Source organism: Chrysemys picta, chromosome 23, assembly GCF_011386835.1.
Source record: "Chrysemys picta bellii isolate R12L10 chromosome 23, ASM1138683v2, whole genome shotgun sequence".
NCBI classification, from domain to species: Eukaryota; Metazoa; Chordata; order Testudines; family Emydidae; genus Chrysemys; species Chrysemys picta.
In genome coordinates, this window is record NC_088813.1 from 12,649,577 (window position 1) to 12,676,505 (window position 26,929).

The following is a 26,929-nucleotide window of genomic DNA, read 5'->3' on the forward strand; positions in this document are numbered from 1 at the left end:
CCTCTAGTTGCTACTACAATGCAACTCACATTAATAATTTCTACTCTTTTCATTTTGGAAAAGTCCAAGACACATACATTCACTGACTCCATTGTGAAGCGTGTGGCTTTCATGGCATTAACGGCAGCTGGAAGCCACACCCACCTTTCCTCCCACTTTTACTTTCTTTTTTCCCCTCTCTCTGTTCTCCGCTAGTTGCGCTTTTGCTAAGTTTTAACATGTCATAGTTAATATTAGGAGAGAAAATACAGCATGTATGGGAGTAGCGGCAGCTCCTTTCCTAAGGGAAAGGGATGGGGCTATCAGCCATCAGAATGTGATAACTAGACCTAGCTTTCTTACAGATTGTTTTATTTCTTATAAAATCCATTTTAAAAAACAGTTCTGTGTTTGTACATCACCTAGCACAACAGCTACTGCCATACAAATGCGCAATGTTATTCAGTGCAACTCTTTTACTTAGAGCTGGTAAAAACAATGCCATTTATTTTTTGTGGGAATCATTTTTTTTATTTTTTTTATTTAATTCTACGTAATTTTTTTTTTTTTACAAAACCCCCAAATTGTGAACGGAAAAATGTTTGCTCTTGAAAACTGTTTTCTTTTTATTTTGTTTTTTAAAATCAGTTTTTGGGAGAAATGTTCAATTTCTGAAACCAAACTTTTTTACTGAAAACCAGTGATGTTTTTACTGAAAACTGAACATTTTGTATATATATATATATATTAAAAAAAAGCTTTCAGTTTCTGGTTTTTCTTTGAAAAAGTGGAAAACTGACCAAAATGAAATTTTCTGGAAAAATGGTTGAGTTGAAAAGCTATATTTTGTCCCACAAAATGTTTCAATAAAAATTGTCAACCCGCTCTAGTTCTAATACAACACTCTGATGTGGAATGTTGTAACTCCTGTGGACATCAATGGGACTTTTGCATTGTTAGCATCTCTCAGGACCACACCTTGCCGGTGCAAATCTCAAAATGCAGGCATCAGATAAACGACCAGTAACGTTAGGTGACCAGTACACACAGATTCAGACCAGTCGCTGTCCACATCTTCCACTGCATTTGATCCCATTGCTTCCTGACCTTCACTCCTCTTTTACAAAGGTCACTGCCTCCCCGAGGTACTCTGAGAGTTCAGTCCTACTCTGAGAAATGGCTCTGTGGGAGCAGCACTGTGGAGTCTGGGTTGGTCTCAGCAATTCTTTAGCAGCTTTCTTCAGCTTGCAGGTTCAAAAGACATTTCTTATTTTAGCTGCCAGCCCTGCCAACTCCCCCTGGGATCTGAAAGCCAAGCTGGATTCTCTCAGGCTTGTGTATCATCATCAGTAATAATCATTCTGCCACTGGGACTAGCTTAATAATTCTCTTGATGCTGCATGAGCCAGAATCGCATCTCGCTCGCTCTCCTCTAGCTGCACCAGCTCTCCAGGCCGAACAGGAATAAAAAGCACTAAAGGCCTAGTTTTGTCACTAGGGTCACCAGATCTGCCTGTGATGACACACAGCTGAGAAAGAAGGCACCATTTGTACACAATCAGCTTTTCTGTGACTACCTGTCGTTATAACGGCACATTAAATACCAAAATAAAGGCAACCACAGCTCAGTCCAGAACCCCTGAGCCTAGGCTGGCTCTAACTTTTTTGCTGCCCCAAGCAGCAAAAAAAAGTGCCGCCCCCTCGCCGCCGAGCACCGCGCCGCCGGAACCCCCCCCCGCCCACCGCGCCCCCCCCATGCCGCCCCCCCCCCGCCGAGCGCCGCGCCGCCGGAGCGCCCCCACCCCACGGAATGGCACGCCGCCGGAACCCCCCTCCCGAGCACCGCGGCCCGCGCCGCCCCCCCGCCTAGTGCCGCACCGCCTGAGCGCCCCAGCCCCGCCCCCCCCCCCGCGGAATGCCGCGCCGCGCTGCCCCCCTCCCCCAAGATTGGCCGCCCCTTACCAGGTGCCGCCCCAAGCATGTGCTTGGTTGCCTGGTGCCTGGAGCCGGCCCTGCCCTGAGCACAGAGTTTGGGTGCTAGGCCCAGATCCTCAAAGGTACGGAGATGCCTAGCTCTCATTGATTTCATTAAGTGCCTTTGAGGAGCTGGGCCCTGCGTCCTGCAATACTGCCTCTTCTCAGTTTCTAATTTGTCTGATGTTATCCATATGGGCAGCCGGGCCCTCCCTGCTGTGGGTGAGCCAGCCTTGCAGCCTGTGCCTCTGTGCTTTGCGCCTTGAAGGTTCACCTTATTTGCCTCTATTTTTATTTTTTCACCAGCAGTCGGTGGCTTTTGGAAGCCAGCCAGCCTTTCATGGAAGGAATCCGTTCTTTTTACTATCATCTCCTTCAGCTCTTCCAGCTGACATCTGAGCAGAAGCCTCCCGGGAAAGGAAGGAGCCCTGTGTTTGTGTAATAATACTGAGCCTTTACCTGGCATTCAGAGCACCTCCCGGAAACGTTCTAGCTAATCCTCACAACACCTCTGTGTGAGACAGGTGGCTGATCCCCATTTTACAGGCGGCGACACTGAGCTTGGAAGGCAAAGTGACTTGCCCAGGTCCGTCCAGTGAATAAGTTGGGGGCTAGGATTAGCGCTCGGGACCACCTGCTTTCCCGCAAGCATTGGGTATATGTCTACTCAAACATCCTTCCAGGCAGGACCCTCGCCTTTCGGCCTGGCTAGTGCGTTGGAAAGCTTGGTGAGATGAAGCCAATGGAGGGACAACAGGGATGAATTTTGCCTATTGTTCTACTGGGTTTTGTTTGTGATTTTCCTTGCCTCACAAGAAGCTCCCTGTGTCGAAGTGGGGATTTTCCCTTGTTACGTGGTATGTAAGCCTATGTGAGTCTTACTGTTTTGCATGAATGCTGTGTGTGCCTCAGTTTCCCTGTGTATTGCACCAATGTCTAGGTGGTGGGAATAAGGGGATGTGACTTTTGCAGGCATGCTATGGCTGCCCCAACATAACCTGAGACCCAGGAGTGGGATGTGACCAAGTGACTCTTGGCCCGGGAAGCGAGACAAAGGTTGGAGGAGGAACAACGGGCAGGACAGGAGCCAGGCAGTATGAAGTGAGTCAGTCTCGGCTGGCTTGGGGTGCAGGGGGAGGGCCAGAGCCCTGGCTCTGGGCTCCCCTCCCCCCAAGATGGACTTGGCTGAAAGTCACTGATTTCTGTGCTAACAAGTTCTGTTCTATGCCGTGTTCCTGTCGACTAATAAGCCTTCTGTGTTACCGGCTGGCTGAGAGTCACGTCTGACTGCAGAGTTGGGGTGCAGGGCCCTCTGGCTTTCCCAGGAGCCCCGCCTGGGCGGACTCGCTGGGGGAAGCACATGCTCTGGAAGGGGATGCTGAATGCGCCGAGGTCAGACCCAGGAAGGTGGAAGCTGTGTAAGCTTCTTGCCCTGGTGACAGTCTGCTCCGAGAGAGGACGCTTCCCCAGAGTGCTGACTGGCTTTGTATGGAGTAGTTCCAGAGCATCACCTGGTGACTCCGTGACATTCCCCTGGCTCTGGTACATCAGCCTTGAACCAAACTACAGGTATTTCCACCACCAGCTCCCCGGATACCCTGACTGCTTGTTTCCTGTGTTCTAGATCCCAGGACAGCCGGAATTCCCCAGTGGGCTGCCATAGGCTACTAGTCTTTAACAAAACGCCCTCTCTGGCATGCTCTAATTTGCCGCTGACCCAGGTGCAAAATGCCCTCCCTCCACCCAAAATTCAACCAATGGAGGGTGAGTTTTATTTTTATGGGTTTTTTCATTTCTTTACAAAATAACAATACAAAAAAAAAATCATTCATCACTACATTGGGCCCAATTTGTCACTGGTGTAACTCCACTGATATTGATACAGCGATGCCAGGGGCGAATTTGGCCCAGTATCTATCTTAAGGTTCGGCTCCACTGCACGGGCCTTTCTGTGGCGTGTTGGGTACTTGCACTACACGTAGGGTGACCCAATGTCCCGATTTTATAGGGACAGTCCCGATTTTGGGGTCTTTTTCTTAAATAGGCTCCTATTACCCCCCACCCCCGTCCCGATTTTTCACATTTGCTGTCTGGTCACCCTACCTACACGCCCCCGAGCACAGGTATAGCTAGCAATGTAGATGGTGAGGCATTGCACAGGTGAGGCGTTAGGACACACCTGAGCCCTCTGGGTGTGTACCCTCCACAGCCCTCTGCACACCCAAGCACTGCCTGCCCGGTCTACGCTGCCATTTTAAACGGTGTCGTGTCCCACTGCCAGAGCCTTTCCCCGCCACAGGGAAGGACTCTGGCAGCAGGGAAAGGATCCGGTAGCTCCCCGCTGCTGAGCTTTCCCACGCCAGAGCCTTTCACTGACTGCGTGTAGCTACGCACCACAGCGTGAAAGCCACCTGCTTTTCCCTGCGGGGTGTAGTGGGGTGCAGTGGAGTTGTAGCCTTAGCTTCTTATATGGTCCCTGATACCATATTATCTGAGCTCTTCCCAGCACCCCTGTGAGGTAGGGAAGTACCAGGAGCCCATGGGCCAGATGGGGATCTAAGGCTCCAAGGGGGTAAGTGACTAGCCAAGGGCACACCAGGTGTTTGTGGCAGAGCAGAGACCCAAGCCCAGGTCCTAAGCTAGTGCCTGAACTGTCCTTCCCCTCTGTCTATCGTTTATTAGAAAACTGACTGTAACTGGACTGGGTGAGACTGTTTATTTCCAATGACACGGAACTAAATTCCCAGACACGTCTCCAAGTCATTGGTTTTCCGTGATTTATGCCTCTGTTTGCATAGGTGAGTTTTTCATCCCCAGCAGGTCCCACAAGTCGTCAGACCCAAAGGGGAGAATCTCTCGTCATCCAGAGATTTACAGCGGAAGCTCGAGCCGCGGCTCGTAAATGGGATGGTTATTCTTTGCTATTTCAAAGATGCGTGTTTCCAGTTAGCAGGGCTGCCACGTAGGACCCTGGAAAATGGCATTTGGTAATGAGGAAACCAACGAGGAATCTGACATCAGAATTGGCTTCAGAATACAGCCTAAGCAACAACCAGGGTAAAGTCCCCAGATGATTATCATTACTATTCATTTATATTGCAGTAGCAATCAAGAGCCTTAGTCATGGGCCAAGCCTCCCCTTGTGCTAGGCGCTGACAGACACAGAACACAAAGACATTCCCTGCCCCAAAGAACTTACAGCCTACGTACAAGGCAAGAGACAACGGGTGGAGACAGAAAACCATGGCTTCTCCTAGGGGGTCTCCCCCAGCTGCTCCGTTGACTTTAATGGGAGCAGCACTGGGTCCCGTGTCAGGGGCGAGCCCTCTGCATAATCACCAACCTGCTAGTTGCTTGATGTAGACGGGGATGGATCAGTGATGTGCTGGTGGGGGCCTTGGTTAAAATTCCACCACTGGGTTTTGTGGGGGTGAAAGCCACCCCCACCCCTTGCTCCCATCCCTGATCTTGGTACATCATCCCTGCAGGCCAGACTTGTCACTGGGGCCCACAGTCCCAATGGAACAAATTGCACTGAGCAGTAGGTAAGAAAAAAATCATCCCCGGGGCGGGGAGAGGAGGAACTCCCCTGCAAGCCGACACCTGGTTTGCTCAACAAAAGACCACAGGATGTGGCCCAAAGTTACGCCTGGTCCCCTGAGTCAAATTCTGCTCTCAGAGGCACTGGTGTGACTCATGTGAGCCCATTGACTTCAGTGTGTTCCTTCAGATTGGTGTAGCTGAGGGCAGAACAAAGCCCTGTAGAGATGGTTCTTGTCTTTCCCTGCGGTAAGATACCAACCCCGATGCAGCCATCCCTCATCTCTGCATGTTCCCAGATGCTGTTGTAATGGGGGCAGAGTAACACCCCAGGGCCAGATCCTCAGCTGGGGTAAATCGGTGTAGCGCCACGGTTGATAAGCCAGTTTACACTAGGTGAGGCGCTGGCCCCAGAGGGTACGTTATTCTGTAATAGATCCAAGGTGACACAGATGTTTCCCAATGCCAGAGCCTCATGGGCACCATTCTGAAATACAAGGGTGTCCCCCATGCTACATCTCAGGGCTTGTCTCGAATGCCAAGTGGTGAATAATCCCCTCTAGGACAGAGCTTTGCCCTCTGCCAGGCCGAAGGGTGGCAGAACTATGGCGCATCCTGGCCCCTTCCCACTCTAAAGCACAAGAGAGCCCCGGCAAACGCCATCCCAGCCATTTGTCTGGCCCCTCTCCAGGCTAAGTTATCTTAGGCAGGCTGACTTCCCTTAGTCCTTTGCCTTCTGAGTGGCATTAGCCAGTGGTGGGAGCAGCGGAGTGGCGCGGCATGTGAATGGAGAAGCTTGTTCCCAGGTTATCACCCTCCCCCACGGCTTCTTTCCTGCTCTGCCCTTCACAGGATTCCGGGAGCCCTGCAGACTCCATTGCCACCCGCTCTACTGCAGCACTGTGGGCACCGTTCCTACCAGCGCCATCAGCCTTCACACGGGTATTCGTGCCTGCCAAATCATCAGCCACGCCGGCATCGCTGCAACCACTTCCAGCCTCGAAAGTGTCTCCTCGACCCCGGTATTAGCTCTGCCGACACCAGCTCCCCGGGGTGGGCGGCTTGGCTGCAAGACGCCCTTTGGAATGCCTTAACGAGCACCTCGCTGCCGTGGTGATGGGGCTCTCTCCGTAAGCTAATTAAATAACTAACGAATCGCCGGCACGGTGGCGGCTCTGCATAGATGCTTGTTAATTAAGGGCAGTTCTGAAAGTGCCCTTTTTGTGCGAAGGAGCCCCGGCGACAGCTGCTGCGGTGGCTTCGGAGCCCTCTAACGGGACATGGACATCTGCACTGTACCCGCCGGGGCTTTGGGCTGAATGGGGGCGGCGTTCCCAACTGCGGGCACTGGGCCGTGGGCAGTCTGGAGCAGCTGCCCTCCACCATCTGGAAGAGCGATTCTGTGAAACAAACAGCTGTGAGTGTTACCTTGGATGAGGTTAAATCGAATTAACTCTGTTTCTGTTTCCTCGTGTGTGTGCGAATGGGACAAGGGCATCAGCTGCCCCAACAGCCGGATTGCCACTGCTCTCAAACCAGCATCACCTTCCTCCTGGGCACCTCAACCATTCTCATCCTCTTTGCTAACACTGCCCCGTCAGAGACAATAGCGCCACCCAGTTCCCGCCACCACGACTGCCAACACCTCGACTATCACCTCGGGTATCGCCCATACCATAACCACGGTCAGTTACCCGAACAAACTGCCCTCACCCAAGTGGAAAGGGACCTCTTCCACGTGTGAAGACAGCCCAATAGCCTGGACATAGACACACAACAGGAGAAATGAATGAATTCGATGGAGAAGCAGAGTGGATGGGGAGTAAAAATCCAAGCCAGCATTTTCACAGCTGGGTCCCTTAAGTTAAACACCTCCACCTGTCTTTAGACACTTAGATAATTTGATTTTCAGAGGTGTTGAGCACCAGTGGGAGCTGCTAACGTCCCGCGCTGCTGAAAATCAGGCCATTGATTTACGTACTTGAATATGGATTTAGGTGCCTCTCGTTTATTTATGGGGGTGCCCGCAGGATAGTAGGTGCTTTTCAAACACTAAAGAAGGACAGTCCCGGCTTCGAGGACAGACAAGTTAGACCATGATTAGAGGAAGGGGAACAACAACAGGCAATTTATATACAGGTCAGTTTGATTCACCATAAGCAGCACAGCCGAAGTGGGTCTTTAAGAGGGATTTCAATGTGGCCAGGGCTGGAGCTCTGTGGATGAGTTCTATGCAAAGGGGGGCACGTAGATCCACGTTATGGCACCCAGGTTTGAGAAGGCTGGTGCTCTCTGTCCCTGTCTTTTCTTGCAAGGAGGAATACCTGAGGGGAGAGACTTTGGAGGGAGACTTTTAGCCATTACAGAGCATTTCATTTCTTTGCAACCCTCCATGGTGCTTGGCTCCAAATGTTCCCCACACCCTGCCGGAGAACCGGCCTGCACTGCAGCAATGTCCTGTCTGATTCTGATCAGGTCACTTGCTGAGAACGGTGCTTAACGAACCACCCTCCACCCAGCCAGTAGTCTCGTCTCAGGAAAGTCTTTAGCCGGCTTTCTGCTTTTGCTTTCTGAATGGCAGACACCATGTAAACAAACCACAAGAGCAAGAAAAAGTACGAGGTCTCTGTTTCGAAAGGGCTGCAAGGGCAGCTAGAAAAAGAGCTCCGCTGTTTCCTGACGTCCACAGGATGTACTGGGTGGTTGGAAACAAACGGTGTGTTTTGCACTCCCCACCAACTAACCATTTTGAACTCTGGTAACTTCCAGTCGTGCCCGTGACACAGTATTCACACTTCAACTTTGAGACTGCAAACCAGTTACCAGGGTGAGGGGTGGGTGGAGGTCCTCCACCGCTGCCAGTCTTGCCATCCTTTCTTCCTCTCTCTTTTCCATTCTCTCCCCTTCTTGCATCTCCTTGGGTTACAGTTCCAGGGGCACTAAAAGTGCGTGAGTGAGGAAGTTGCTTTAATTACTGTGCTCTGAATTGCCAGCCAAATAGCTGCATCCCTCTAGTTCCTACCGGACACCAGTATATCCCCAAATACCTGGGGAGCGTGTCCTCAGGGCTGGCTTACAGGTTTGTGAATCTCTCTGCAAAGCAACACATGCAGGAACCCCATCTTTCCTGGGTATGGATTCCCCCAGTTGTGCATGCTTATCACACCCCTCCAGCAGCCTCTCGGTCTAGGGTCATCCCCACAACCTGACGTGGGGCTCTGCATCTTCTGATAACACCCCCACACCTTCCAATACATGGATAGGGCAGCCCAGAGATAGGGCCAGTCTTTTCCAAACAGAGACTGATGGGACTCCAATCTTGGTGGTGGCTAAGTAGCCCCAGCATTGATGGGTGTCTGGATGGTTGGATCTGGGTGTGCATGACTTTGGTTTTTCTCCCAGTTCAGGCACTGACTTCCTATTATTTTACATTCTAATGTGAACTGGTCGTTTTTTCGGCTGATCGGGTCAGCCCTCTGTGGTTGATTCTTCCCACCCTGCGTCCGAGCCGTTTGATGGTAATCGCACATCCTGGGAGCGCTCAGTGAATGTTTGCAGTGCTGTCATCCTAGGGAAGAGACTCGCTGCAGCAGATTTCTGGGCAGCCAACTGGACGATGAGTAGTTATTACCACGGATCCTAACCATCTTGCCTCCGAGACATTACCAGCCTCCTGCCTCAGAGATGTAGCAGGGGATAATGGGACAGCAGATGATGAGCTGGTCACAGTGATCCATCAGAAACGGCCACACTGACCTCGAAACGCCAGCGGGTCCAGCTCTCAGTACTGCTGGTCACCGAGGCTCGGGGCCTCAAAAGCATTTAGGTGCCCAGTTCTGCTGGGAGCTAGGCACCCAAATACCTGCGACAATCTGGATCCAAGAGCCCCCCCGCTCCCCCCGCTCCCCCCCCTCCCCCCCGTGCGTCTCTTGCTAGGCAGTCTCCTCATGCCGAGGGGCATATTCATGATCCTGGCTTTTCTTATGAAGGCCACTCTGTGGTATCGGCTGTCCCAACCTAACATAACATCTTTCACTCAGAGACCACATCCTCCCTTGACAGCTTCATTTCACAGCCACCATAAAGCTGCGGACCCCAGGCATTAAGCATATGAGCGCTGGGGGACAGATCTGTCTTGCAAGCAGGTTTGAAGCTGTGGGAACTCCCTTGGAGGAGGTGAGAGATGACCACAGCTCTCAGCTCTCACAGTGAAGTGCAGTGCTGGCTGCTGTGAGTCTTCCAGGCAACACCTCCCCCAGAGGTGCTAAGTACCATTTCAAAGCTTTTCCAGCTGCTCCTGGAGCAGGGAGGAATCTAGACCGGGCGGAGGATGTTCATGCATACAAATGTTGATTTGCACGGCACGCCCAGATGCTGTGGGGAGGAACATGCTATAAACAGGTAGACAGATGTCACCAAATGGCTGTTGCGCTACCCCTTGTCTGCTTGTTGGAGCCGCCTGTTGTCTCCAAACTTCGATTGCCAACGCTTTGGGGTAAGGGCTGTATTTTTGTTATCTGCATGTACAGCGCCTAGCGCAATGAGGCCTTATCCCTGTAGGTGCTACCACAATACGTGGTGATAACTTTCACTTCCTGCAGAACTGGGTTGGATTTGAACTAGCCACATAGGGGGAAAGTCTCCATGTCCCCCTCCGGTCCCCTGAGCCATCTAGTTCCTCCATTTAGGGTCTTTTTTTGTCCATCCCTGCACAACAACAAAGTTCCATGAGCCTCTGCCTCAGGTTGCCATGACAAACTAACCTGCCACCCCAGACGTGGTATTTTTCTGTCTGTGGCTCGCTATGGAGTTAAAATAACCTGAAAAAGAACAGCCGTCTCTGTCAAATTAGAAGCCAGTGCTGATATTCAGAAGCACTAAATTAACAGGAACCTTAAATCTCCAAGAGGCCCTGGTTTTTTTGTTGTTGTTGCCTCAATACCTCCACAGGCCCTAAAAAGAAGAACAGGAGGACTTGTGGCACCTTAGAGACTAACAAATTTATTAGAGCATAAGCTTTCGTGGACTATAGCCCACTTCTTCGGATGCATATAGAATGGAACATATATTGAGGAGATATATATACACACATACAGAGAGCATAAACAGGTGGGAGTTGTCTTACCACCTCTGAGAGGCCAATTAATTAAGAGAAAAAAACTTTTGAAGTGATAATCAAGCTAGCCCAGCACAGACAGACAGTTAGATAACAAGTGTGAGAATACTTACAAGGGGAGATAGATTTCAATGTTTGTAATGGCCCAACCATTCCCAGTCCTTATTTAAACCGGAGTTGATTGTGTCTAGTTTGCATATCAATTCTAGCTCAGCAGTTTCTCGTTGGAGTCTGTTTTTGAAGTTTTTCTGTTGTAATATAGCCACCCGCAGGTCTGTCACTGAATGACCAGACAGGTTAAAGTGTTCTCCCACTGGTTTTTGAGTATTTTGATTCCTGATGTCAGATTTGTGTCCATTAATTCTTTTGCGTAGAGACTGTCCGGTTTGGCCAATGTACATGGCAGAGGGGCATTGCTGGCACATGATGGCATATATCACATTGGTAGATGTGCAGGTGAACGAGCCCCTGATGGTATGGCTGATGTGATTAGGTCCTATGATGATGTCACTGGAATAGATATGTGGACAGAGTTGACATCGGGGTTTGTTACAAGGATAGGTTCCTGGGTTAGTGGTTTTGTTCAGTGATGTGTGGTTGCTGGTGAGTATTTGCTTTAGGTTGGGGGGTTGTCTGTAAGCGAGGACAGGTCTGTCTCCCAAGATCTGTGAGAGTAAAGGATCATCTTTCAGGATAGGTTGTAGATCTCTGATGATGCGCTGGAGAGGTTTTAGTTGGGGGCTGAAGGTGACAGCTAGTGGTGTTCTGTTATTTTCTTTGTTGGGCCTGTCTTGTAGGAGGTGACTTCTGGGTACTCGTCTGGCTCTGTCAATCTGTTTTTTCACTTCAGCAGGTGGGTATTGTAGTTTTAAGAATGCTTGATAGAGATCTTGTAGGTGCTTGTCTCTATCCAAGGGATTGGAGCAAATGCGGTTATATCTTAGAGCTTGGCTGTAGACAATGGATCGTGTGGTGTGTCCTGGATGGAAGCTGGAGGCATGTAGGTAAGTGTAGCGGTCAGTAGGTTTCCGGTATAGGGTGGTATTTATGTGACCATCGCTTATTAGCACAGTAGTGTCCAGGAAATGGACCGCTTGTGTGGATTGATCTAGGCTGAGGTTGATGGTGGGATGGAAATTATTGAAATCATGGTGAAATTCCTCAAGGGCTTCTTTTCCATGGGTCCAGATGATGAAGATGTCATCAATGTAGCGCAAGTAGAGTAGGGGCGTTAGGGGACGAGAGCTAAGGAAGCGTTGTTCTAAGTCAGCCATAAAAATGTTGGCATATTGTGGGGCCATGCGGGTACCCATAGCAGTGCCGCTGACTTGAAGGTATATATTGTCCCCAAATGTGAAATAGTTGTGGGTGAGGACAAAATCACAAAGTTCAGCCACCAGGTTAGCTGTGATATTATCAGGGATACTGTTCCTGATAGCTTGTAGTCCATCTTTGTGTGGAATATTGGTGTAGAGGGCTTCTACGTCCATAGTGGCCAGGATGGTGTTTTCTGGAAGATCACCGATGGATTGTAGTTTCCTCAGGAAGTCAGTGGTGTCTCGAAGATAGCTGGGAGTGCTGGTAGCGTAGGGTCTGAGGAGAGAGTCTACATAACCAGACAAGCCTGATGTTAGGGTGCCAATGCCTGAGATGATGGGGCGTCCAGGATATCCAGGTTTATGGATCTTGGGTAGCAAATAGAGCTTATGCTCTAATAAATTTGTTAGTCTCTAAGGTGCCACAAGTCCTCCTGTTCTTCTTTTTGCGGATACAGACTAACACGGCTGCTACTCTGAAACCTTCCACAGGCCCTGTAAACTATCTGACACTCCTTATTAAACCGTAGTGCAGCAGCTGATGCAGCACGGTCTGTCCCTGCCCAGGGCCGGGCCCTAAGCTCTCTGTTTGAAGCTCCGGGGGTGGGAAGGGTATTGCCCGCTCTTTTCTTCAGTCCCTGAGCAAGTGACAAGCGCTCAGCTCCCGCAGAACAAGCCCATTTTATCCCAGAAAGTGCTAGAAGAAGCCCTGAGGGTAAATCCAGGATTAGCGAAACCGGAGAGCTGGACAGCTTGGTTCCAAGTAGGTTGGTGGTGTGTGCAGACGGCCTGCTGGATGGCTTTGGAACATGGGTAGGGGTGTGGTGGGACTAGTGCCTTCTCCAAAGAGGTTTTTTTTTTTTTTTATACATATGGATTATTTCTTATTTCTCTGTTTAAAAAAAAAAAAAATACAAACCCCATATCGCTTCATTAAATAAGCCAGAAGCCCAGAACGAATTCCCAACCCTGCCTGCTCCAGGAGATTTTAGTGCCCTGCTGACCCCGAGGTGAATTCCCCAGCTGGAATCTCTCTGCACAGCTCTGGTGGCTTGCAGGGATCTTGCAGTGTGGGAGCTGTAGGGGTCGGTCTGGGCTGCTGCTTAGTGCCCGAGCAATTGTCAGAAGGGGCAGGGCTAACTCCGTTCTCTGCCTCAGTGAGAGCACCTGGGCCTGCCAAGCTTTCACCGAGTTTATGCCAGGTGCTTTGGGTGCAGCCCTGTTCTCTCTCTCTTCCCATCCCAACAGGTCCAGCATTTAATGGGTTTTCTGTGGCAGAAGCCAGAGTTGAATAAATAACTAGCAAGGAATAATTTATGAGCCAAATTCAGCCTCTTTTATCCACCATCTGATGGTGAGTCCCTCCTGCTGATTCCAGCCATGCCTCTTCCAATGGGTTTGCTTTCTGGACCAAATACAAACCAGTCCAAATTCCAGCTTCGCCGGGATTGGTAAGAAAGGTCGCATGGGATTGTTTCTCTACTCTGATTGGATCAGCAGGTGAATGGTTCTGTGGTGTATATATGTGCGTGTGCAAATTTACAATTTGGTGTCTGCAGGTACTCGTGCTTTGAAATGCCCTTTCCATGGTCCACTTTTGCCAGTAAAATTGCTCAGATGTTTGCCAGAAAACGAGGAGCAAATGCAGCTAAAGCAAATCCCTTTAAAGGTTCAAACAAGCATCCATGGAAACAAATGTCTGCAGTATCCCTCTCCCCGTTAGAGAAGCAAGGCGCGTTCTTGGACTGGATGGATTTCTCGGAAACCTAACCCAGTGCAAACCATCTATTGCTTACAGGCGGTCAGAGTACATGACCAGAGTGGTCCCTTCTGGCCTTAAAAGCTAAGGTGGTTTTCAGCACTTTTTCCTAGTCCCCTGACCTGAGCAGTGCTGCTTTTGTTTACTGGTTTCCCTCCTGTCCGTCTTTGGGCTTGAGTGTGTCCCTCAGCAGAGCGGCGAGGTGCCAGATGTTTGAAGGGTGCTAGGTTTTGAAGGTGCAGTGAATAGGATTAGCCCGATGATCCTCTGGCCGTTCTTATTCTGTGCAGGGCTGATGAGAGGGGAGGGTAAGGGGGGGACAATTGGACTGAGGCCTCAAGCTCAGTTGCCCCCCCAAAACGTCTGTAACGGAGGTGAAATGGGAGGGGGTTGGGCCCCCGCGTACATGATACGACGGCCCCCAAATTTCTCTCAATGGGCCTGTTTCTGTGGCTCTGCGGCAGGCAATTCTAGGGCAGTGCGAAGAGATGAAGAAGCAGCCAGAATGGTTTTTTCCCCCCTTTACTGTTGAAATGGCTCTCCAGCTTCTAGCGGGCTCTGGTCTCTCCTCGGGACATTACTCTTGGTTGCCGTCCTTTGATCTAAGGCCAGCAGAAACCCGGGCCTAGACTCAAAGGGATTTAGGCTCCGAACTGGTGGAAGTAAGGATCCTAAATACTTCTGACGGTCTTCGCCCGTGTCCACATGCTATGTCCCACGCACTGGTTCTTACATATGCAGAGGGATGCTGCAGGAATCCACGCTCTAGCAAGATCCCCAATGAATAAATAACAGCTTACAAGGTGAAGGTGAGGGGGAAGAATGATCTCGTCTCTCTAACGGCCCTTCCACGCCACAGAGCAATTACTCTCCCTTGAATGATTTTAGGCCCAGTCAGTCTCTCCCGCAAGGCTCTGGAAGGAAAGGGGGGCTCACTCGCTCTCCAGAGCCGGTATACAATCCCCTCTGGCTCTGCTCTGCCTGCAGTGGTGGGGTCTACTCAGGGCCGGCTCCAGGCACCAGCCCACCAAGCATGTGCTTGGGGCGGCACTTGGAGGGGGGCGGTGCGGCGCTCCGGCCCGAGAGCGAAGCCGCGACTGGGCTCCCCGCCCTCCCCGCGGCGCTCTGGCCGCCGAGGAGAGCGGAGCCGCAGCGGGCTCGCCACCCTCCCCCGGCGCTCTGGCCAGTCGGGGAGAGCAGGCCCGCGGCCGGGCTCGGCGCCCTCCCCTGCCGCGCTGGGGTGGCCTGGGGCGGCCAAAAAGCCAGAGCCGGCCCTGGGTCTGCCACCAGAGGGGGTTTAGCGGGTTCATTGTCTCTTCTGAGAGTTCTGTCAGGCCGCCTCCAAAATGTCTGAGGTGGGAACTGAAGGAGATAAAAGCTAGGAAGGCAGGGAGCTGGCGGGGAACAGGGAGAGGGAAGATTCACCACAGTATTTGATCCTTCAAGCACCAAAAACCCATGTCTTTTCCAGCGGAGTGTTGCAAGCTCAGACAACCGACCTCAGCAAGGGTAGCTGAGAAGCTGTGGTCTGACCGAGTGAAGTTCGTGGGGAAAGGTCAGCTGGGCTGGAGCTCCAAACTCCACTCCAGATGCCAAGTGCCCGGGGACGGCCGCAGAATGGGGCAAGTAGGCAGGAGAGCGCAGATAGGGCTGTCCGAAGCTGCTCTGAGCCCTCCCGCCATCCGTCCCCTGTTACCTTCAAAGGCTGTCTCTGCGTCTGCTCTGTTGTCTGCCTTTGGGTCTCTGCTACATCCCAGACCCCTCCTGGCTGGCCGTCTCTTTTTGAAGCACCTCAGCAGCCAGCGCTAGGTTCTGGGCCCGGCAGGGGAGCGAAGGCTCCAGCTGCAGATGACAGAGCAGAAACCAGGAGGAAGGAGTGACCTATGGAGGGGACGGAGCTGGGTGTCTGGGAGGGGCCAGCCCTCTCTTTGGCCTGGATGCCAGGTAAGGCAGGTCCTGCTCCTCTTATGGGTGGGAGTGTCCCTGAGGGTAGTGGTGGGGGGCATCTCTGCCTCTCGGAGAGGAGACTGAAACCCCCAAAGAGGGAGGGTTCTCGGGGCCCGTGGCATGCAGCTGTCAGCTGAACAGGTCTGCTCTGCCCTGCCCAGTAGGTGCTGCTCCCTGCTAGGGGATCTAATACCGGGGTGGGAGTGAATTGCTCAGCCAGGTACACAGTGTGCAGAAGACACCGAAGAAGGAAAAGGGCATTGAGCTGAGGCTTTGCCATGTGTGGGGAACGCTTCTTCCAGGAATCAGAGTTGGGAGCCAGGACTCCTGGGTTCTGTTCCTGGCTCTGCCACTGACTTGCTGTGTGAGCTCAGCCCAGTCCCTTAATTTCTCTGTACCTCCATTTCCTCAGCTGTACAATGGGGATGACAATACTTACTGAGGGGTGCGTCTCACAAGACTGCTGGGAGGTGTAATTAATTCATCCTTGCTAAGCGCTTTGAGGCCCTCAAGGGAACGGTAAGTAACACAAGCACCAGGCGTTGGTAATTAGCTACAGAACTGCATTATTTGGTCACTTATTTTCAGAGTCATGAGCTAGATCTCACGAGTGTCCCACGGTTTGTACTGCTGGCTGATCACCAGTGTGATGAACTGAAAACCTACCTCCCGGGGTGGTGGGGGAACCTGCTGGACCAGCCAGTGCCCTTCTCTGCTCTCTGCAGGGAGAGCCTCTGATGTACCTTCAGTCTACAGAAAGGTGCTGCCTGCGTGGGGTCACGTGACTCCCCATTCCCCTTTGCACTGAGCACATCTTTCTACCGGACGCCCCTGGGGCCCTGTGTTAGCGAAGGAAGAACACGGCAGAGATGCCCTCAGTACGGGGGTCGGTCGGCACAGCAAACAGCACCCAGGAGCCTTGGCTCGCGGCAGACTGAGGATGCAGGAGCGGAACTCCCCAGAAGAAGAGAGAACTGGAGAGAGGGGGACGGGGAGGAGAGGGGAGAGCAGATGGGGGGTAGGTGCGAGAGAAGGGAAGTGGGGGAGGAGAAGAGAGGGAGTGAGACAGTGGGGAGGCGAAAGAGGAGAAAGCCACAGAACCAGGGGATGCGGAAGGAAGAAGGTACGAGCAGCATGACAAGTGGGATGCGGGGGACGTTCTCCAAGGGGTGAGTGGGGCAGCTGCTGCAGGGAGAATGCACTCCTGTTCTGGCTGAGTTTCCAAATGCATCCTGTACAGCTCCCCCCCAGGCGCTTCACTCCAGCAGCCTTCTCACCCCCGCCCTTGGGATCCAGCAGCGAGGAAGCGGCGCTGCTGCTGGTTTTGCAGGGTCGACGCTCGCGTGGCACGAAGGGGCGAGGGGCGGCGGCTCAGGTTTTCAGCCTCCATTCTGTGCCGCTCCCGCCTCACACGGAGGCCCCGGGAACCGAGGGTTTTGTCTCTGAGATGAAACGTTTTAAATCAACACATGAATATTTCATGCCGATTTGCGCCCGAGGGGCAGGCAAGGCGGTTTAAAGGGACGAGGAGACGCACAGACCTGCCCTTCACTAGCCACGCTGCGGCTTGTCTTCGCAGGGCTTTCCAGGGAGCTAATCAATGCAGGCCCGAGCCGATGGGCTCAGTTATAGGGCAAGAAGCGGACTGGTTCAAAGGTGTCTGGGTGCAGCTTACAATGGACAAAGCCGAGGGAAGACGGAATGAAGGCGGTGCACCGGTGGTGGGGGTCAGAGCAGGCCAGTGCGGCCCCAGCAGAGATGGGGCAGAGCAGAGCCGTACGAGCGGAAGGCAGAGCACGGGAATGTCAGTGCGGCCCCAAGACATGGTGCTAATTCAAGGGCAATAGTGACTGCCGAGGAGGGTCAGTGGATAGTGGAGAGCCCCAATCCAAGAGCCGGATGAATCCGAGGAGCTCTGCTCTAGCCGCGTATGGGCTCGACAGGACCAGCCCAAAGGCAATATCGACTTGGCCCAGGCGCAGTCCGAGATCCTATCCTTTGTGCTGGTGAATTTAGTGCTGGTGAAAGGGGCTAGGCTGGCAGCCCCTGTCTGCAGCATGGGAGTTTCCACTGGACGCGTCACGGAGCTGGCCTGCTAACGTGTCTCATCCAGTCAAAGCAGGGATGGGACTAGAACCACCGAACTACCGGCATCTGGAATTGGCCAGGATCTAGGACAGACTGCATGGGGATCAGGTCAAGGGCAGTATAATGAGGGACCGACCAGAAAAACAGCTATAGCACGGACTGGAGGTGTCCGTGCTCCATGGAGTACAGTCGAGGCCAGCACTATGCTGCCCAGTAAACACCTTTCCCTGTCTGCTCCCTTCAGTGCACTGAATGTGTCTGACGGGAGCTGCATACAAATATGGGGGAGGGGAACTGCCTAGCTTAGGGAAGGCTATGGCTGGGGGGGGTGAGTGGGGAAGACCTATCTCCCGTTCCCCAAGGGGCTGTTCTGAGTAAGATCCTGAAGATGGAGGCATTTGGGGGATAATTCCCCTTCGAAGGGAAGCAGTGGGAGCCAACCGAGTTTGGAGATGTTTTCTCCAGCCCAGCGCCCCGCAATGCTCCAGGACCCAGGGAGCGCAGAGATGACAGAAGAGCAGATGCAAAGGATTTCAGTTTTTCAAGAGCCCCCTGGGAGCTGCTGGTGGTGCTCCCCTGTCCTCCCCACCCTCCATGCACCTGTGAGCTCCAGGGGGTGGGGCAGGGCATCCCAGCTGTACAAGTAAAGTGTGTGTGACCCTGGGAGTGCAAAGAAGCCAGCTCGGCAGAGGAGCCTAAGACGAGCCGGGAGGGCAGCCTGTGAGCGACCCCCTGGCAGAGACCGAGTAAACCCGTTACACATCAGATTGGAAGCAATTGCTAGACAGGCCACTTGGAACTCAGCTGACCTCCTTCCCTCTCCATCCCAACATGCCGTCCCGTCCCTGGTCAGCCCCACTCCCTCCAGAACTGCTCGGGGAAATGGAGGCACTCCAGTGGATCCCTGCAAGCCACAGGGGCCTGGAGTCTACTGGGCTCACCCCACTTCTCTAGAGCAGAGCTGCAGCCATTGCTCCTCCTAGCTGGCGTTCTGGGAGCTGCTGCTGGAAACCCTAATGCTGCCACCCCCGGCTACCTCCAACATTGCCTAGCCTAGGACCAGCCTCTGCCCAGACGAGGGGGGCAACAGACCAGGGCTTAGTCTATAACAGGGGTGGCCAAACTGTGGCTCGCAAGCCACATGCGGCTCTTTTACCATTAAAGTGGGGCTTGCAGAGCCCCCCATGCCCTCCCATTCTTCACCTACCAGACTGGGGGTGGGGAGATCAGGATCTCTGCCTTGCAGCAGGGTGGTGTGGTAGGGGCTTCTGCCCAGCCGTGGAGGGGGGTCTTGGGGCCTCAGCTCTGCGGGGAGCACCTGCCAGGGTTCAGGGCTTCAGCAGAAGCAGGGCTGAAGCCCCAACTCCCGGCTCCCAGCAGGTGTGCCCCGGCTCTCGAACTTCTGAAGATTGTCATAGGTGGCTCAGAGGGCCAGTAAGTTTGGCCACCCCGGTCTAGAATATTCCATCAAAGCGCCCTGATGTGGATAGATGGACCCTCCTTTCCTGGCAATCTTCATGTTCATTCATTTGTGGTCTGCACATCCTCCACCCTGGACTGACCCCCCTGTCCCAAGGCCGGTGAGCACTGCTCCCTCAGTGGACCACCTCTGTCTGAAGAAACCCCTCTGGTGGGATGGGCCAGAAATGCAGCTATGTCCTTGTCCTTTAGGACCCTGACTTATTTGCGTGTAGTTTTGGTCTGTGTTGCTTTATTGCTGATGCTCAGGGGAAGTGGTGCATTGAGCCTGAAAGCCTGCATCATTGCATTTGAATCTGACTCCCCTGTATCAAGCCAGCAAGCTAAGCCACGGAGGATACCTAGGTACCAGAATGTGGCGCATTCCCACCACACACAGCACAGAGACGAGAATCTACAAGCCCCAAACCCACTGGAGAGGTGGAAGCTCCAAACAACCTGATCCCCTCCTCATGCCCAATGTCCCCCCACCCAGATCCCAGCAAGGGCAGAGCTAGATTAACCCCAGGCAGGCCTCCTTCTTCCCAGGTCTTGTTTTGCAGGAGTTGAATAAACACTCCCTGGAAGGCAACCTGGGAATGAATTTCACTGCATTACCCGAAATTCTCTCACCCCTCCCAGAAGCTGCCTCCATTGTCCAATTCTCCAGGCCAGCCAGGACCCAGGCACTGGCCCAGAAGAAGGCATCACAACAACAGCTGGAAGTCACCCTCACCAACAAGAAGCCCCTTTGATCAAGAGAAGGCAGCTACAGGCCAAACATCTCCCACCACTTTGGGAGATGGACGCTGGGTCCTGGGAGCTGTGATCTCTGAGAGATGCCAGAAGCAGGAAGTAAGGTAACAGGGATGGGCAAAGGACATGCCGTTCCCATGTCCCCAGGCTCACTTTGTTTGACAGCAGCACCCTGGTGGGTCTTGCCCTCCCTTGGCCAGAGCAGGCGAGGGGCCACTCTCCTACCAGCCAGGCCACTGGTACCTCCATGCAGCCTCCTTCCCGGCCCTTCTGGGAACTTGTGGCAAAGGTCTCCGTGGACCCCAGAGGAGCCGCTCAGACCCCGGCACAGCCGGAGAGGGAGAGAGAAAGCCCACTCCCAAACCAGGGCGCTCAGCCTGCACCTCAGTGCCAACCCGGGCAGCACGCTCGCCTCTCTCATCGCCTGCTACTGCAGGAGAATTTACCGCAGGGGAGCTGAGGCGGGAGATGCAGCGCCCAGCTGCCGGCAGCGGGAGATGCACCGACCCCCAGCTCGTGGAGCGAGACCCCCCTCCTCCTTGGAGGGGCCTGTTGTGTGCAGGGGGGGAGGAGGACCCAGCTTGCCTGCAAAGAGCACGGACTCCCTCCCCAGCCCCTCCGCGCGCCGTCCGTGCCTGGCATGGAGTCACCTTCAGCTCCCACCCAGCGCAGGGGCAGAGCAGCGCGAACTCCGCAGACAGGGCGGGCTGGGAGGCGGCGAGGCTGGCATCGGTAGCCGTGGGGACAGAGATACCCCCCCCCCGATGCAAAGAGAGTTGAGGGGCTCAGTGGAGGCAGGAGGCGGATTGTTGAATAGGGACCCGGGGAGCTGTCCTGCTGCTTTCCAGGGGAGCCCCCAACGGGCAGCGTCCTTCGGGCTCTGCAAATGCCAGATGCTCCCGGGCTCTGCACCCAACCCAGCCTTGCTGCCCCCCGCCCTCCTTGTCTCCTTCCCTGGCACTCACCGCTCGCCAGCCCGGCTCTCAGGGAAAGGCAGCCGTGAGGATGGAGGCTGGATCCCAGTCTTCTGCAGAGCCCAGGAGGAGTGAGGCGCGGCTGGGGAGCTCAGCCGCCCCGGCCCCTGGGTGTGTGTGAGCGAGCGTGTGTCTCGCGGATGAAAGCAGGCTCAGTGCAGCAGCTGCTGCTATCAGTAGAAAATGCATCACAAAGACCACCATAGACCACTGCTCCCCCCCTCCCCGCCTAAGACAGCCGTGACGTCTAAAGTGCAGGGAAGCCAGGGCCGTTTAACCCTCTGCACGCCGGACTGCCCGTGCCTCGGGTCCCGCTGCACCCCGGAGAACCCGGCGCGGGTAGATCTCGGGTGCGGGAGCAGCAGGGCATTAGGAGCTAGGAGACCCATTTCTAAATGCTCTCCTGCCCCTGCTAGGGGTCTGCCAAGCTAGCTCACAGCTCTGTCTGCCCTACTCTTGTAGGGGGCCAGCTCTTTCTGAACAAGCCCCGGCTGTCCATTTGTCTGGCAACGGATCTAGTGGCCGGAGCACTAGCCTGGGAGCCAGGCGTTCTCCTCCCAGCTCTGCCCCTGATCTGCTGCTGCCTCAGGCCAGGGGAGGCAGGTCATCTCGGTGCCTCTGTTTCCCCTCTCGCCATGGGCCGATCCATTGTAAGGGTGCCAGGGTAGAGGCTGCCTCTCACTCTGTGCCTAGTGCAATGGGGTTCTCATCCACTGGAGCCCTGGGCTCTACTCTGACATAGACCCCGATAACCCCACTCACCACTAGAGTATGAGCAAGCCCATGTGGCGAGCAGGCTATTTACCACTTGTCCCCAGGGCTCCCTCTTAGCCAGAGGTGCAGGTGCTGAGGGTGCTGCCACCCTCCGCCCCCCCGGCTTGAAGTGGTTCCCATCATATCCAGGGTTTACAGTTTGTTTCAGTGGCTTTCAGCACCCCCACCTCAACACCAATTGTTCCAGCCCCCCTGCTCTTAGCCAGCCTGCCCTGGTTGTGTATCTGTTCTGCGTCTGGCAGGTGACGGGTTATGCAGCTCGTGTGGCGCTGGGCTAAGAGTGGCCGGCTGTGAAATGATCACAAGGGAAGGTTGGCGCGGCGCACTGGGGGAAGGCAAGAAAGGCCCCTCGCCATCCAGGGTGGGCCAAGGAAAAAGGCTGAGAAGCTGGACTGTGGCGGAAGGGAGCCTCCTTCAGAAGATGGGAGGGCAGGAGACAATGGCAACGTTCAAAGGATGAGATCTGCCGGGCGCTTGCACTGACTCCCAAGGGCGGTGGTTGAGGCACCGTCCCGGCAGGGATGCTGGAGTGGATTAGATAAGACATTATCCGGAATGTCGGGGGTGGCCTTGCTTCATGGATGAAGCCGGGGGTCCCTTTTGGGCCAATCGCACCCCTGAAACTATGGACCTGTCCACTCTGGCAGAGGCCTCAGAGTTGGGTTTGAAGGAACCTCCCTGCCTTTCCCCTTGCCACCAGGCCCTAACATCTCCCCCACGTTTCCTACATCTCTGTGAAAACTCTTCCTCTCCTAGCAATCTGACAAGTCCTGCCTCCCAGCCCAGAACCCGGCTCGTATGCCGCAAACCCGCCTCCTTCCTCCTTCACAGCATTCTCCTCTCCACCCGCCTGCCTTTTGCTACTCATCCTCCAAAGCTTTGCCCTCGCGCCATTTCCAGCCCTCTCCGTCTACAGCAGCTAGTCCCAATCCATCTCCCCCCACTTCTCTCCTTTGGCTTTCTCTTCGACGTGCAGTGAGGTAGCCGACGTGATGCAGTCGTATGACAGAGGAGGATCTTGTAGGCCCAGCTGTTTTAAGGGAGGCAACCCAGCCCTGTGTCAGCACCGCAGCCCTCGCGGTTCCTAGCCACTGGGCTGTAACACAGTGGCTGGAACGCAGTCATTTCTCGGCTCTGTAGGTTTCCAGATGTGCTGTGAAACCATGGAACTAATGCAGTCTCAGGGCTGGAAGTTTTCCCAGCTGTTCAGCTTGGCATGGCCATTCTGCAAACCTAAGAACTAAGGCAGTGAGGGCCCCAGAAATATGGTACGTTTTCCGGATGGGCTAATGTTCTCAGACCTCATGATGCCCTCTTATGGCAGGACTGTCCAGAAAGGGAAGCTGGGGTGAGTGGGGGAGGGGGGGCACGTCCTGTTTGCTCCCAGGCCTGATTCGGCTGCACCAGATTCCTCCGCTCAGGAATGTGGCCCAGGTGATTCTGATCAACTCTGACAAGCCGGCATCATTCCACGCTCTGCCTCTGAACCCAGCCAGCGATGCGTGCGGCGCGCCAGCCCCGACGGCAAAAGGAGGCAGGAAATACTCTCCGGGTCCTTCGCCCTGAGGGGTTCACAGCAGGGGACAGGGCAGCCGACTGAATCCAAGATGGCGGCTCCTGAGCAAGAACCGGGCCAACAGGGTTTCCGGCAAATTGACCTTAGGATCTCTCTAGGCAGGGAGCATGAGAGAGTGGCCATGCTGGGTAGGTTCATCCGTTGGGCAGGAGAGCTGGGGTGAGGGACAGAAGTGCCCGAGGCCAGGGCCTCGTGCACCCCACATTGTGCTCACATGGCATTGGGGAAACGTATCAGCACTCTGTACCCAGCCTCTTCCAGTCACACCGGAGGAGCAGACAGAGACTGGCTGGCCGGTTTGTCCCTCACAGATTCACCCACCAGTGGGAGCTCAAATCTCCTTGTATTTCCATGGAGACAGGCCCCTCATTCATCACTGCTCCAGCCATCGAGGTGGTGGGAGACACAAAACAAATTGCTGCTCATCATAACTTTCACCGTGTGGGGAGTGGGAGAGTCCCATAAGACTGGGACAAAGAAGAGGGAATGCTCCTCCCAGGGGCAGGGCATTGCTTCTGGAGAGCAGTGGGGTGCAGCTTCCCAGAGCCTAGAAAGGGCTGTTGTTAGGGGTCGATGTGGTTAGGAGCATGGGTGTTTTGCGTTGCTGTACACTACAGCATAGAAGGAAAAGGGGTTCCTGAGGATTTGTGACTATACAGCTCACGGTATTTGGCTACACCGAATATGAGGCTATCCTAGCACTATATTTAGCTGCACAGACTATATGGAGCATTGTCGTTTGTGATGTATATGTGGCTATGCACAGTATAAGGAGGAGCGGTTGTGGCTATGCAGAATGGACTGCAAGAAGGGTGTAGCTGGAGGATCGACGTGGCTTTCCAGAATATAAGACCAAGTGCTGTTGGGGGTGCGGATGACTGTATAGTGTTAAAATGGGTGTAGCTGGGGATCTGTGTGGCTGTACAGATAAGAACAAGTGTACTGGGAGGTGACTATACAACGTACTGTAGTAAGTGTGTAGCTGGGGGAATCTGCAGCTATACAATTCATATGAACAGGTAGGTGGAGGTTCAGGGGCTAGACAGAGTATTAGAATAAGTTTAGATGGGCTCCCCTGTTCCAGCTCCCGTTGACCCCAGGGGAGTTTTGCCTCTGATGTGCTAGGGATCAGCATCGGGCCGGTGGACATGGGAGGGTGATTAATGGAATTATGACTTAATAATTTTTCCTGCACTTGGCTCATGCTGGAAAGAGTTCCTGTTCTTTTATCAGCGGGTACGTTACAGACTGGTTGTGTCACCGACGGGTTTTGTAAAATGACAAGCTGTTCTGGAGGGAGAAGCAGGGCTGTATCCATTACTGGGTGTGTCTCCTTAAGGCTACCGAGAATACGGTGGAGAGTGTCTGAACAAAAAGGGATTGGCTTCCACATGCCACGGTTCAGGGATGAAGAGTTCAACCATGTCTGGTGCCAAAGGTGAACAACATCCATCTTCACTGAGCCCAACCTGAGCTGTTTGTTGGCTGGGAGTGTTCCCTAGGACAGGGGTTAGCCGTGAGCCCTGGGAAAGGGCTGCATTCCCATCCAGGATAGACAGGGACGGTGGAGCCTTGTTCCTGTCCTAAGTGACGTCTGACATTACAGGAAGGATTCAGATTCAGAAACTGGTTCCGGAGAAGCCCTGGGCTTCAAAGGAAAAAGGAAAAAGAACCTCTCCCATTTCTAGAACCCACCAGGTACTCATGTTCTCATGGTATTTGGACACCAGAGCCTCTGTGACTGGCAGCAGAAATGCTGAAAACCTGCCTTTTCTCATGAGGTTTCCAGCCCAGCTAGTTGGTTCAGATACTGGGCTAAGACTCTGATCATCCAAACTCCTGGGTGGTGAACTGAACTCTGAACTGATTAAGGTTCACCTGTCTACTTCAGTCCTCTGGGCCTCCCCTTCCTCCTCTCCGTAATACTCTTTCTTCCCTTTTCCTTTCCCTCTCCCCCTCTGCCAAGGTGGCCTGCCCCTCAGAGTACATGTGAAGATGTGCTCTCATGCCTGGCCTCGGGACCAAGTTCCTATCCTCGTGAAGAAGACAAGCACTCAGCCTCCCCACCAGCATCGTGACAGTTACCATAAAAACCACACTGGGAGAGCATCTGGGAACTGGGAGAGCAAAGCCATATTAATTCCTGATCTCTGACCTGGCCAACCCCGATGTGAGGACCTGCAGGCTACTCAAGGGTCAGGCTTTTACATGGGGCAATGAATGGCTCATGGAATAGCAGGGGAAATGGACAAACCATTAGAACAGGCCATCAAACTTGGACCATTGTTCAAAGCTGTAAGTCAGAGTTTGCGTCAGTCTTGCCAAGGCTATGGCTTTGGTCTTCTTCTCATTGCATTTTGGCCCAACAGAATTGCCTCTTCTTATTAAAGAGTTTGAAGCTAAACGCTCATCTTATTACTGACAGAGAGCCAACCCCTCCAGCTGTGACTTCCGTGGGCAGGTTGCCTTGATTTCCCAGTAGGGTTTTTTCCCATAAGGGTGCCGATGGGACTTAAGAATAGGAAGCGGCAATGTCTCCTAGGGTAGGGGAGGATGGGTTATTCTCAGAACATGATCATTCATGAAGGGGAACTCTGCGAGACCAGGCTTGAAGGTTCATTACATGACTCCTCATCATCTCTGGAGAGTGCTGACCCTTTGGGGCTGTTCTACAGGGGAAAGGGCTGCCAGGGAAAAGTCATTAGGGAAGGGTTACTCCATGGACAGTAGAATTCAGGTCTCTTCCTTAGCAAGCAGCAGCAGATCCTACATTCCTACTGCATCCAATAGTCCTAGGTATTTCCTTTGAACATGTGCATGAAAACCACTAGAAGGTCTTCGGGTACATCTACCCTGCAACCCGCAGCAGTGAGTCTCAGAGCCTGGATCGACTGACTCGGGCTTGCAGGGCTCACGCTACAGGGCTGAAAATAGCCATGTAGATGTTCCCGCTTGGGCCGGAGCTTGAGCTCTGCCTCCCCTCCTGCCTCCCCGCCAGGTTTCAGAGCCTGAGTGGGAACAAAACCAGCTATTTTTAGCCCCGGAGTGCAAGCCTGAGTCAGCTGCCCTGGGCTCTGAGACTCGTTGTCACAGGTTTGTTTTGCAGTGTAGACGTACCCTTTGAGGTCTCCGTGCTATTGATTTCGGAACTAGAACAAGGTTTGTTCATTCTCTGCGAGGGGTCCCGGCACAGCCCACAGACCAAGCGGGGCCCAAGGCGTAACCCACAATACTCGCTGCCATCATCCCCGTCTATGTTAGAGCGGCTGGGTCCAGGACTCATCGGAGACGACAGGCCCGAGCATGCAGTGCTTGATCTTGAGTGGAGGCCAGTGGAAGGTGGTGTAAAAGTGTGTAGTGTTACTAGTATTTAATGCACCAACTGTCCCTGACTATCAGTATCTTCCTTAGCTCCAAAACTCCATCTCCAGTTCACATCAGGGATACTGAGCGTACCTGCTGAGTGGTCCAATGGTTAGGGCACTGCATTACGATTCATGCGACCTGGGTCCTATTCCTGGTTTTGCCACTAGCCTGCTCTTGGGCTAGTCCTTTCTCCGCTCTGTGACCCTTCCTCTTGTCTATTAAGATTTGTAAGATTTTGGGGGCAGGGACTGTCTCTCACCATGTGTCTGTGCGACTCCTTGCACAGTAGGGCCCCGATCTCAGTGG

The 26,929-nt window shown here is 53.6% G+C and overlaps 1 protein-coding gene across 6 annotated transcripts in view; it reads right to left on the reverse strand.

The window, feature by feature from the left end:
• LOC101945584 (CYFIP-related Rac1 interactor A-like) overlaps nt 1–21,172 on the reverse strand; it is a 41,549-nt gene extending 20,377 nt beyond the window's left edge. For 2 of the 6 annotated variants that reach the window (XM_005302109.5, XM_065576996.1), the window contains exon 1: nt 20,899–21,156. The gene's annotated coding sequence lies outside the window, so the exon portion shown is untranslated. Of the gene's footprint in view, nt 1–20,898 lie in introns of all 6 variants that reach the window. The other 4 variants (XM_005302112.5, XM_065576994.1, XM_065576993.1 and 1 more) reach the window with 3 other exon arrangements.
• Between the last annotated feature and the right edge of the window lie 5,757 nt (nt 21,173–26,929).